The following is a 13,013-nucleotide window of genomic DNA, read 5'->3' as shown; positions in this document are numbered from 1 at the left end:
TCAGTGGAGAGCGCGCAGTTTGCGTTGCCTAAGAAAATAACTGCCCTCTGCGCCCAATTAGACAACACGTCGGGGGCTATTGTAGAGCCCGACGCCTTGGCCTCTTCTGCCATATCCAAGATCTTCGTCAGGGGGCCTATGGTATCCAAAAGCTTATCCTGGCATGACCGCCAAGAGCGGTCGATGCCCTTGCGGGGGTCCTTCATGAACTTAGCCATAAAGGTGGCTATCTTCCCGTCTAGTTCCAGAGTCATGGCCACCTTCCCTTCGAGTGTCGGACGCGGACATTCTCCCCGCAGGCAACTACGTGCCTCCTTCTCTAGAGGTTTGCGGAGGCGCCCCGCCACGAACTTCGCGACCTTGTCGCCCGGCGTCCAGGCAGCCGACCTCGGATGGATGATATCGTCCGGGTCTAGCATACCTGAGGCAATTCAGCCGAATACCGGACGGGCGCCAAGACCGCACTGAGTCCTCGTCGTCGGTGTCCACAGGGGAGAGCCCTCCCGGAGAGGAAGGGGCTGTCCCTGTATGCACCGAAGGGCCCGGGGTTGGGAGCGACGCCGGGGCAGGGTCGATTGCCTTAGCCAAAAACGCGTCCCTAAGGTGTTCTAAGGCGTCCTTATCCACACCCGGCTCACCCCCCGAGCCACCGTCCCTACAGGCCTTCTTGGGTGCTGGCGGGTGACCCTCCCCATGGGACTGGGAACCCGCAGGGGCACCCACTGGTGCGGGAGCTAGCTTCGCGCACTCCTCCGCAATACGGGCCGGGAGGCGATCCTCCATGGGCCCCACTATCTCCTTCACACACCTGTAGATAGACTGATCCACTGAGTCATAAAACTCATCATCCCCCAAATACTGGTGGGTTTCCTCCTCCTCCATATAATACCCTTCCGCCATGCTACCTACTTACTATGTCGCGGAAAGTTCTAAGTGGCACTAGGGACCAGGGATATGGGCCAACCGGATGTTAGCAAAGGCTTTTGTCACTGGTAAACCAGGGAGTCTAGTGGCAGCACTCCACCCAGCGCGCTAACCCTCTCAGCAGAGACTGGGTCAAGGCCATCTCCCTGCGCACTAACTAAATGTAAAAGCTGGCAAGCGGGTCAACTGCCCGACGTGCTGAAAAAAATACAACCCGAAGGCGTCAAACGGGGTAATCCGCTTAGTACAGACCCGTTAAGGGCGTAGATGAAATTGGGGCAATACAACCCAACAGGGCGTCAAGGTGAGGCGGCAGAGGAAGGCTCCGGCGTGGCTCTCCTCCTCGGTGCGGCTCCCGTCTGACGGGGAAACCACACCGAGGAGGAAAGAGGCCCGACGCCTCCCTCTAATTTGAATTTGAATTTAAAAACATTTATATAGCGCGCTTCTACCACGCGGTTTCTTGGCGCTTTTGGATTGCGAGGAGGCAACAGGAGCGGAGGGTATCTAGGCATTATAGGCTCGGGAGAAGAGCAGAGTTTTGAGACCTTTCCGGAACTCGATGTAAGAAGATGTCAGGCGGAGTTCCGTCGGAAGGGAATTCCAGAACGCAGGAGCGAGAACTGTAAACTTTAGCGGCGAGGAGGTAACACCACAACTCTCGGAGACAGTCGCGTCAGGGGCGACGCGTCTCCGCGACGAAATACCAGGGCTTTGAAAGATAAACGTGCACAAGTATATCAATTAAGAGCCCTTAAGCCCAAATACAAAAAATATACCGTGCCTAAAACTCAAAACACCCCCACATTGCAATAATGAGGGAGAGCATAGGAAAAAGCACTTAACTGGCTGTGAAGCAGCGAAGAAAGAGGAAGAGACCACAAGATGGACGGCCTACCTTAAGGATTATGGACACTGTAGAAGGACTATGTACATGGACTGATGGGATATGGAGTTCCCTGAATGTGTTCTGTTTTTTTCTGTTGATCTTATTAACCCGATGTTGGGTATTATGTGATATATTTTTTCATGTTTATTGCTTTTCTGGCTGCTAGGCAGTGACTTTTGAATAAACAGCGAAGAGAGAAAAGCATAATCTGAAGCCTCCGGTCCTGACATAGAATTTCTAGTACTGGCTGGAGTTGAAATGCTGCTGTTTGGATTTCTTTAAATCTTCCAAAGTTGCCATGTATTCGTTGTCTGGTTGGAAAAAGACGCTTACGAGTAACACACAAGTTTCCTTCAGTAGACGAAGATACTCTACAAACTGAAGGAAAGAGAGCAGAATAGCACTAAAACAAGCATTGGCAAAACCAGAATGTCTGTGAGTGCAGGGCTTTTACTTTTGCCAATAGTTCTGTAAAGCATTGTCTAAGAAAGATAAAAGAAAAATATATATTATGAGGAAAAGCAAACCCATATATTATGGTATATAAAAATTGTACTTTAAAGTCAGTATTTTCAATTCTTTATAAATGGATTGGTTATTTTTTTTTAAAGAATACTGTTCACTCTCGGAAACTCCGAAAATAATTAAAAAAGTATAATTAATAGCCAGAATGAAAAAGGAAACGCTTGACAGGGCCTGATTTACTTTCCCTAGCATTCAGCCATTTACTCCCCTGCAGTATGTCAGGGAGCAGACCTGTTGGCCTCCAGGAGACGTGTCTTGCTAAGTACAACTTCTGCCTCAAATGCCAGCTGACTGAGTGCAGTGAATGGCCCTTCCTCAGCGCCATAAAAGCCTATGTGTGCCAAAGCTTGTGCTTTGATGCAATATATGGAATACAGTGGATAAAACAAAAACAACTCTTAAAGTCTGGTCTTCAGCCATACCCCAGCAAAAGGACCCCGGTTACTGGGCTTTTGCAGAGGGATCAGAAGCAGCATAGTGTGGTTGGTGGGGCAGGTATTTGAGTAGTGAAGCAGCCGAGCTAGACAGCACATGCTCTCCTATGGATTGCTGAATAAAAAAAGAAAAAAGTAGTCCCCCCAAATGTGAGCAATTGATAGATACAAGTCAGCCAATCAAAGGATTGTAAAGAGGATGTGCTGCAGGGAGGGAAAAATGCAAGAAGAGGAAGATCAGTGATTGCGTAAGAAGCAAGTAAATGAGAATGACAGTAAATTATAACCAAAGGGCAGACTGGAAGTCCACTGTCGGCGAATAGGTATTTTACAACCTAACAGCTTTATCTGTCTTGTAGTCTTGACTAAAAACTCTTCTCTGAAAAGACATTGTCACCTCAGTAGAATAAGGAGCCTTCATGCATGGATTCGATTCGCTTGCATGGACTATTTCCTTTTTACTTTGATTGTCTATTGAAGAAATTGCCTTCCCGGTACTGCACAAGCTAGTAAAAGCCGTCTTTGAATAGTATATTGCATGTAAACAGAGTTCCCTTTGGCCAGCTCTTCATGGTTTGTGTCTTGGGTGTGAGAAACTCCAAGCCTTAAACACTTTGTAGTACATCCAGCAGCATTACCTTCTAATTGATGATGGAGACCCAAATTGGTTGTATGTACAGAGGAAATAATGCTCCTCCTCCTCTGAGATGTTTCATTAATCTTGATGTTTTACGGTACCTCTGAGTCAGTTCTTTATTACCTGTTGAAGTTACTCCTGATACTCATCATTTTTGCTGCTATCACTTCTACATTTGCACTATTGCTCATTGAGGTCAATAGCGTCGGGCCAGGCTCCCCACTTTCTTCTCCCTCTAAATGTTGATGTTCTGACTGTGTTTTTACCTAACATATTGCTACCCAGGACTATAGATTCTCATGTGTGCCTGGACATCATTAGTGCTACTATTGCATTTCCGTTTTCCTCACTGTTTCACCAAGGGTCAAATTGAACTTTGAGGCCATCAGTATCTGCTTGTCTGGAGTTAGATTGAATAGTCAGTGTTTGCACACACTATCACTGATGCAGTTGTACAGTCCCTGCTTTCTGTCAGTTTCTTAAATAATTTGAAATAGACTATTACTGGTTTGTTCTTAATGTAGCCTATACCAGCTTCAGCCTCTGCCAACTCCAGATTGATATCTTGCTCATGGATTTGTACACTCCATCTTGCTCTTCTCCAGCACAATAATAGGTTGATATAGACTAGATACTCAATTTTTATGTTGTCCTAATTCATCATCAATGGGTACCCTTCAATTTTGACTCATGAAAGATAGTTTACCTGATCCCTTGTGTGTGTATATCTTGTCTCCTAAACCACTGAGGGGAGGCCTGACTCAAGTTGGGTGTAATCATGAGAGTGATCTCTGATCAAGCCAAAATGTGACCAAAGTATGATTTCTTGCTAATTAAACACTCCCAATTCAGCCCTGATACATAATTTAGTCTTTTTAATCAGTTCTTGAATGTTGGAGGTACTGTTCAGATCCAGGGCTCTGAAAGATAAACGTGCACAAGTATATCAATTAAGAGCCCTTAAGCCCAAATACAAAAAATATACCGTGCCTAAAACTCAAAACACCCCCACATTGCAATAATGAGGGAGAGCATAGGAAAAAGCACTTAACTGGCTGTGAAGCAGCGAAGAAAGAGGAAGAGACCACAAGATGGACGGCCTACCTTAAGGATTATGGACACTGTAGAAGGACTATGTACATGGACTGATGGGATATGGAGTTCCCTGAATGTGTTCTGTTTTTTTCTGTTGATCTTATTAACCCGATGTTGGGTATTATGTGATATATTTTTTCATGTTTATTGCTTTTCTGGCTGCTAGGCAGTGACTTTTGAATAAACAGCGAAGAGAGAAAAGCATAATCTGAAGCCTCCGGTCCTGACATAGAATTTCTAGTACTGGCTGGAGTTGAAATGCTGCTGTTTGGATTTCTTTAAATCTTCCAAAGTTGCCATGTATTCGTTGTCTGGTTGGAAAAAGACGCTTACGAGTAACACACAAGTTTCCTTCAGTAGACGAAGATACTCTACAAACTGAAGGAAAGAGAGCAGAATAGCACTAAAACAAGCATTGGCAAAACCAGAATGTCTGTGAGTGCAGGGCTTTTACTTTTGCCAATAGTTCTGTAAAGCATTGTCTAAGAAAGATAAAAGAAAAATATATATTATGAGGAAAAGCAAACCCATATATTATGGTATATAAAAATTGTACTTTAAAGTCAGTATTTTCAATTCTTTATAAATGGATTGGTTATTTTTTTTTAAAGAATACTGTTCACTCTCGGAAACTCCGAAAATAATTAAAAAAGTATAATTAATAGCCAGAATGAAAAAGGAAACGCTTGACAGGGCCTGATTTACTTTCCCTAGCATTCAGCCATTTACTCCCCTGCAGTATGTCAGGGAGCAGACCTGTTGGCCTCCAGGAGACGTGTCTTGCTAAGTACAACTTCTGCCTCAAATGCCAGCTGACTGAGTGCAGTGAATGGCCCTTCCTCAGCGCCATAAAAGCCTATGTGTGCCAAAGCTTGTGCTTTGATGCAATATATGGAATACAGTGGATAAAACAAAAACAACTCTTAAAGTCTGGTCTTCAGCCATACCCCAGCAAAAGGACCCCGGTTACTGGGCTTTTGCAGAGGGATCAGAAGCAGCATAGTGTGGTTGGTGGGGCAGGTATTTGAGTAGTGAAGCAGCCGAGCTAGACAGCACATGCTCTCCTATGGATTGCTGAATAAAAAAAGAAAAAAGTAGTCCCCCCAAATGTGAGCAATTGATAGATACAAGTCAGCCAATCAAAGGATTGTAAAGAGGATGTGCTGCAGGGAGGGAAAAATGCAAGAAGAGGAAGATCAGTGATTGCGTAAGAAGCAAGTAAATGAGAATGACAGTAAATTATAACCAAAGGGCAGACTGGAAGTCCACTGTCGGCGAACAATAGGTATTTTACAACCTAACAGCTTTATCTGTCTTGTAGTCTTGACTAAAAACTCTTCTCTGAAAAGACATTGTCACCTCAGTAGAATAAGGAGCCTTCATGCATGGATTCGATTCGCTTGCATGGACTATTTCCTTTTTACTTTGATTGTCTATTGAAGAAATTGCCTTCCCGGTACTGCACAAGCTAGTAAAAGCCGTCTTTGAATAGTATATTGCATGTAAACAGAGTTCCCTTTGGCCAGCTCTTCATGGTTTGTGTCTTGGGTGTGAGAAACTCCAAGCCTTAAACACTTTGTAGTACATCCAGCAGCATTACCTTCTAATTGATGATGGAGACCCAAATTGGTTGTATGTACAAAGGAAATAATGCTCCTCCTCCTCTGAGATGTTTCATTAATCTTGATGTTTTACGGTACCTCTGAGTCAGTTCTTTATTACCTGTTGAAGTTACTCCTGATACTCATCATTTTTGCTGCTATCACTTCTACATTTGCACTATTGCTCATTGAGGTCAATAGCGTCGGGCCAGGCTCCCAACTTTCTTCTCCCTCTAAATGTTGATGTTCTGACTGTGTTTTTACCTAACATATTGCTACCCAGGACTATAGATTCTCATGTGTGCCTGGACATCATTAGTGCTACTATTGCATTTCCGTTTTCCTCACTGTTTCACCAAGGGTCAAATTGAACTTTGAGGCCATCAGTATCTGCTTGTCTGGAGTTAGATTGAATAGTCAGTGTTTGCACACACTATCACTGATGCAGTTGTACAGTCCCTGCTTTCTGTCAGTTTCTTAAATAATTTGAAATAGACTATTACTGGTTTGTTCTTAATGTAGCCTATACCAGCTTCAGCCTCTGCCAACTCCAGATTGATATCTTGCTCATGGATTTGTACACTCCATCTTGCTCTTCTCCAGCACAATAATAGGTTGATATAGACTAGATACTCAATTTTTATGTTGTCCTAATTCATCATCAATGGGTACCCTTCAATTTTGACTCATGAAAGATAGTTTACCTGATCCCTTGTGTGTGTATATCTTGTCTCCTAAACCACTGAGGGGAGGCCTGACTCAAGTTGGGTGTAATCATGAGAGTGATCTCTGATCAAGCCAAAATGTGACCAAAGTATGATTTCTTGCTAATTAAACACTCCCAATTCAGCCCTGATACATAATTTAGTCTTTTTAATCAGTTCTTGAATGTTGGAGGTACTGTTCAGATCCATTTTTTTCTCATCTCAAGTCTGACAAGGAGGAATAACTAAAACAGCAGCTTCTTACCCGTCTACTGTGATCAGGATTCGAAAAATCCTCTCGCTATGGCGAACCAGATTTAATCAGGGCTAGCTATTTTTAGGGCCTGCTCACATTTTCTGGTGTTAATGCTTGCTCACAAAGTGAATGAGCAATAAAGATGTCATCAAATCTTGCTTTCTTGACACATTTGCTTGGCTTTCAGAGATAGAGATCAAAAGTCCGTTTGTCTTCTTACTTTTACTTTTCTTTCTGTGACTAAAGTTAGAGAATTTTGTAAAGTGAACTGTGTATCACAATCCCTTTGAGACCAGTTCATGAATCAAGTACATTATAGTTAGGTCGAGTAGATTATTAAAGTTACTAGACATGCAGGTTTAGTAAGATTTTTATAATTTTTTTAGCCCTGTGTAACACACAGTCCGCTTCATTAATTATTCCAAAGATTAGAAGTGATGGATTTACCTTAATTACTTGATTTTACATTTCAAGGATAGTCTTCCCTTTACCTTTCTAATAATCTCTGCAATTAACTTAATCATCTAAGAGATCTTTGATATCCAGTAGATTCTATGAAGAAAAAAGAATGTATTTCCTTTCAGTGATGCAGACTTTACTGTATCGTATAGTGTAAATAAGGATACTTGCCATAAGTTTTCAAGCTCTAGCCTTGCCTCGCTCCCATATTTTTTGGGGTGCACACTGCCTCATGCCTGCTGCTTTGCATAGTCTGGCACATCAAAGTGAAACTTCTTTCTCAGTGCTGGATTTTGGAATTTGAATTCCACCTTTGATGGGGTTTCTGTTTTTCCAGATTTGTTGCAAACACCAAGAGGCACATTGTAAAAAACGTAGGCTGGATAATGATCCTTCCATTTGCCCCTTCAAAGGTTCCAAGGAAGTAGTTTTTTTGTAAGATCACCCTTAATAGGTTTCTTTTTTTAAGCGGTCCACTCACATAGTCTTAGGAACTCTGGTAAGCCTGCGACTGCAGAAACTTTTGCCAGATTCCAATAGGACAGTATCAGTAGTAGACTAGGAACTCCAAGCCATTGTCTAACTGCTGCATTTAGGACTTTTAACCTGACATTTTTGGGAGGCAAATTTATAAATGGGTTTTTTTGCTTGAATGCATTCTGCCATTCCTTGGAACATCAGCCCCAATTTAGAATTATCTGGGCAAGAAATTATTATTCTGAAACTCTTCAATTGGAAAGTTTGATGCAACTTGAGTAGCTACTGGCCCTCACTCCAAGAATTAAAAGTGAAAAAGAGAAAGGGGAAACTTCTCAATTTCTATATTAAGTAATAATATGAGTCAAGTGAGTAAGTGTGTGTAACCTACACTAATTTTTTTGATCTGTCTCTACATTTTCTTTTCACTGATAGAGGTGGTCAGATCCTCTACATTCGGAAAATTACTATTAATTGCTATTACCCATTACTATTATAATTGCAGGGAAACTCGTGCACTTTCCCCCCCCCTATGCTGCTGCAGTTCCCCCATTCTGTTGTCCTGCTCTCATTGCCTATCTTATGTGGTACATTATATGTCTTTGCGTATTGTATATAAAGAATCTCCAACTTCCAGTGACAACTTCTTCAAGACAGTCTTAAGTATACATTCCTTGACTGTGGTGGTCTGAAAAATCATTAGGACTTTACTTGCTTTTGTAGTAGTTTATCAAGGTCTGTCATTGTTTTTGAAAATCAATTCTATAAATAGAGCCTATTGCATAACTTTTAATTTAATTATTTTCTACGCACGGACATTATGCAACTAGTTTTATATAAAGTTATTCATGAAACGTCTTGTTATATACTGGCATGAACAATGTATAGTTCATGTCAACAAATATTTGCAATGAGCTTCTAATGCTGTCATATTTATTATAAGTGTTAGGAATTTCCTTCATACTTATCTCATCAATGTTTGGTGTCTTGTATTTCTTAGTTCAAAGTCTACTGATCCACAGGTCTTATTTATTATTGTATGTCTTTTGCCCAACTCTAACCGATTACATGCTCATTTCTCAAGAACGCCTTTCAAGGCCTGCAAATAAAACAAAAAAATGTGAATGCTTGCTTCTACAAAGTCCCTGATGTTCTTTAAACATGTAGCAGCCCTACCACGCAGTTTTTTGTGAATTCCAGTTACTGTGTGGTTAATTTAGCACAGTACTTTCTAGCATCTTTTTACCATTACTTATTCAGTGTGTTCCTCGAATTGTGCCACTTTAACTGACTGCTGAGAGTCGACGTTCAATGAAACTAGATTTATTCTACCTTCATCTTGAAGCAATGTTTAGCACTCGAAGAACCAAAATCCAACACAAATAGACCAGGGTAATGCTTCATTACAGTTGTGTTTACCTTTTCTGTTATTTATAAGTGAATTACAGTGTTAAAATATTTTTTTTTCTTTACCTATGTCGTATCTTTCAAATGTAAAAATTATTTTCTGTTTTTATACTGTGTATTTCAGCTGTGGTTTTTTCTCTTCTCCACCTTTAAACATATTCCTTATTATATGCAAATGAATGTACAGAATGTCAAAGGTTTCTCTAGGATATTTTTCTTCAAACAAACAATCTATTTGTATTTTTATGGCTTAAAGTTTTATCTGTTCTCTACGTTCCATTACATTGTTCCCTGCACATCTTTTTCGATTTCAAATTCCAAATTTCCATCAGATGTCCGTTTTTCAAATTTTGTTTAATGCCTTGTTCCTTATCTTTATTTTTATCTGCAAAAAGGGAGCAGTCACTGAGCACAAATCTTTTTTCTTGAGCTTAATGGGGCTGTTATTTTTTATTTTATTTTACCGTGAGAAAAGTTCACCAATATCCAATCTGCTGTCTAGCTTTCTTCAACAATAGTACATTGTCACATCAGATTTCGGAGCTTTTGGAGAACACCTATCAAATTTGTTTCATGAAACTTACTGTAATTGGGAGCAAGAGTACTTTCACATTGTACTTCACTCTTAAATGTCATGATAGGCTCTCTCTCAAAGATCTTCCAGTGCTTCCTACTTAAGTTATCATCCAGATCTCACATCCGATATGCTACAACTAGTTTGGCATGTAGCAAACACATTTTTGTGTTTTATTGTTTGCTTTAGCAGAATTGTTTAGTTTTAGTTCCATATTTAAGAAATGTTCCCTTTCTGCAGGCATATACCTTGGAGGGTGTGTGCTTCACCTAACCAGGTACTCTTGATATTTTCTGTGGAGACCAATTGTGTCTTTGAGGACTTTTTCTTCTTTAAATTCTTTATTGTGTACTTCATATACTAACTAATTCAAATTAGCAGCTGCCTTGAGGATGTTGCCATTTTTTCAATCCCTTAGACATCACAGATTGTGCTGTTTACTTGAGCCTATAATGTTTCTTCTTCTTGGTTAGTGTGTTATTGTTCTGAGTGATTAATTGAATTGATACTCTCTGTAACATCCTTTTTAGTTTAGTCTTATGCAGGCTTAGACTTTTTTGTATCTGTCCTGAAATTGCCTTTCTCACATAATATTTCAGTTTGGAATGTTCTTTGCCATTTACCAAGGGGTCAAGTACAGTTTGCATGTTGTTCAGAATCCCCTCTCAGCAGTGTGCATGACCTCTCTGAATCCAGTCTGTTGGTGTCACTGTAGTGTCTGGTTTAGAAACCCATACAAGTCATATTCATGATTCTTTTCATCATAGTTCACTTAACAATGAAAATCCTTTCTTCATTGTTTATTCTTTTCCAGATCAGGATCTTGTTGTGCATGTAGCAATTCCAACTGCTAGCTTTCTCTCCGATCACCCATACTGACATCAAACTTCTATATAAAGGGATCACTCTTAAATTTATGATATCCTTTCTTTCAAAGATCTTCTGGTGATTCCTAATCAGGTGATTATTCTTAGATTATTATCACACACATTCCATTCAATACTCAACTAAGTAGCTCTAAATGCCTATAAAGACATTGGTGTTGACAGACAGCAAACCCTGTCCCTCACATTGGGTTTTCAGTGAATAGGAATAGATATTTATTTGAGTATAAAATCAGTATTTTCAGAATTTGTTTCACCAATGCGGATGATTTGCTGGTCTTGTACCAATTGGCATCTGCTTTTACCTCACTTGTGTGTTAAGGGGGTAAATGAGCTTTTCACATCACTTCTCAAGTCACTAAGCGGTCTTGCTCCCATAGACTATAATTCAACTTGTTAGAAATGCGAGTTCTCATTTATATGATGTATAAATGGTCACAAATTGAAGAAGAAACGCATTGACACATTCTAATATTCTTTGTTAAAGCATCAGCCTGAAATTGTATCCATGAGATAGCTAAGCCCCCCTCCTCCTATGAATTTTAAGTCTTAGCATTTTGGACTTAACATGTTTTTGGAATTGTCCTTTAAAAAGTGACATTTTCATGGTTTATAAAAAAAAAAGTTTAGAATATGTTTCTTGTAAGTTCTTCAGCGGATTCTCCTATGGACCTGGGTTCATTTTGATGATTTTAGTTATATATATATATATATATATATATATATATATATATATATATATATATATATATTTCTTCATAGTCAAATGTACTCCCAAACACAATATTGTTTCCTTTTTAGGCTTTAAATATAATTATAGAGTGGCTCATTTTGAGTTCAGTGATTGCTTTCACATATTTTCAGTTTCTTGCAAAATATATTTTAATAAGTATTGATTTATTCTCTAATTTCGAGAATGCATTTCTAACCTATTTCCATAAAGCATCAACAAGCCTTCCATCAGGAAAGTTGATTCAATATTGAATTGAACTTCCAAATCACATCTGGAATTTTGAAAAGCAGAAAATACTAAAACATAAATTGTGTGAACCAGACAATATGCGGGCGTCTTGAGTTATATTTTTTTTACGAAAGAGGCATAATACTATTTTAGTTTAGAGAGCTGAGTGAGTAACGAAACACCCATGAAGTAGAAATGGGACTTTAATTCCTTCTAGCAATACCAAAGATAGTTATAATTTAATACAGCTACCTAATTTTGAAATGGGGGTTGTAAGTAACATGCGAATATTGTTCGAGATGTTTTATCAAATACATTTAAAGTGAAACTCTATACAGGGTTTGAGTGTTTAAAATGTTTGTGAATCCCCACAATTGAACGCAAGCAATTGTATCTCATTACAGAATGTGAGCAATGCATAACCCAATCACTGCGGTAAGACGAAACCTGTTTATTTAAAGACCATATTGCAAGATTCCAGAGGGTAGAGGACATAGTACTAGGTCTTCCCACATATTCTCAAGGCCATCTGGTTGATGGTGGGGCAGAAGTATAAAGGTAAAGGGTTCCACAAGCTGTAAATCAGAAGTGAATAGGAGTTCCCACACATGCTAGTTAAGATCATGGATTAGTGAGAAAAATAAGTCTTGTTCAGAATGGAGGTTGTTAAATGTGGAGTTGCTGTGGAATTGGCAAAGTACCTTAGCCTTAATTTCTCCCATTAGGAAGCCGATTGCGTGCTGGGATGATTGATGACTTGCTCTTGTCTAGAGGCTGCAATCAGTAAATTACCTGCTGTAGTCTGAATTTGAAATTTAGATCCCAAAAATAGTGTTTGATGAAAGAGTAATTTTCATTACTGAGGTCCAAGTGGAAGGAGAAGGGAACCAGGAATGCATGGTTGGTAAAAGCAGGCAGAGTTAACTGCTCTAGCCTGGGGAGTGCTTAGAGAAGGGTGAGTGAAAACAAAACTAGTGTCTGACTGATGGAACCGGATAGGAACAGCCTGACATAAGTTCCCTTTTCCTACAAAGCCACTTCTTTTTCATTTACTCTCATGTTGTCTCCGTGCTGCAGGGAAATTGATAATCGAAAAACTCAGACCCTTAGTCAAGCGGATTAGACTTGGAAAAGTATTCTCCATGTAAGAGTATAAGCTAACCGAGCACAATGGTTGAGCTAAGAG

General features: G+C 40.0%; 1 protein-coding gene across 2 annotated transcripts in view; it reads left to right on the top strand.

Annotated features, from left to right (window-relative positions):
• Nucleotides 1-13,013, top strand: part of NFAT5 (nuclear factor of activated T cells 5) — a 956,760-nt gene that overhangs the window by 289,120 nt on the left and 654,627 nt on the right. The window lies entirely within an intron of this gene.

Source organism: Lissotriton vulgaris, chromosome 12, assembly GCF_964263255.1.
Source record: "Lissotriton vulgaris chromosome 12, aLisVul1.2, whole genome shotgun sequence".
Lineage (NCBI taxonomy): Eukaryota > Metazoa > Chordata > Amphibia > Caudata > Salamandridae > Lissotriton > Lissotriton vulgaris.
The sequence above is the reverse complement of the archived record's forward strand: the minus strand, read 5'-3'. Positions and strand labels throughout refer to the sequence as shown.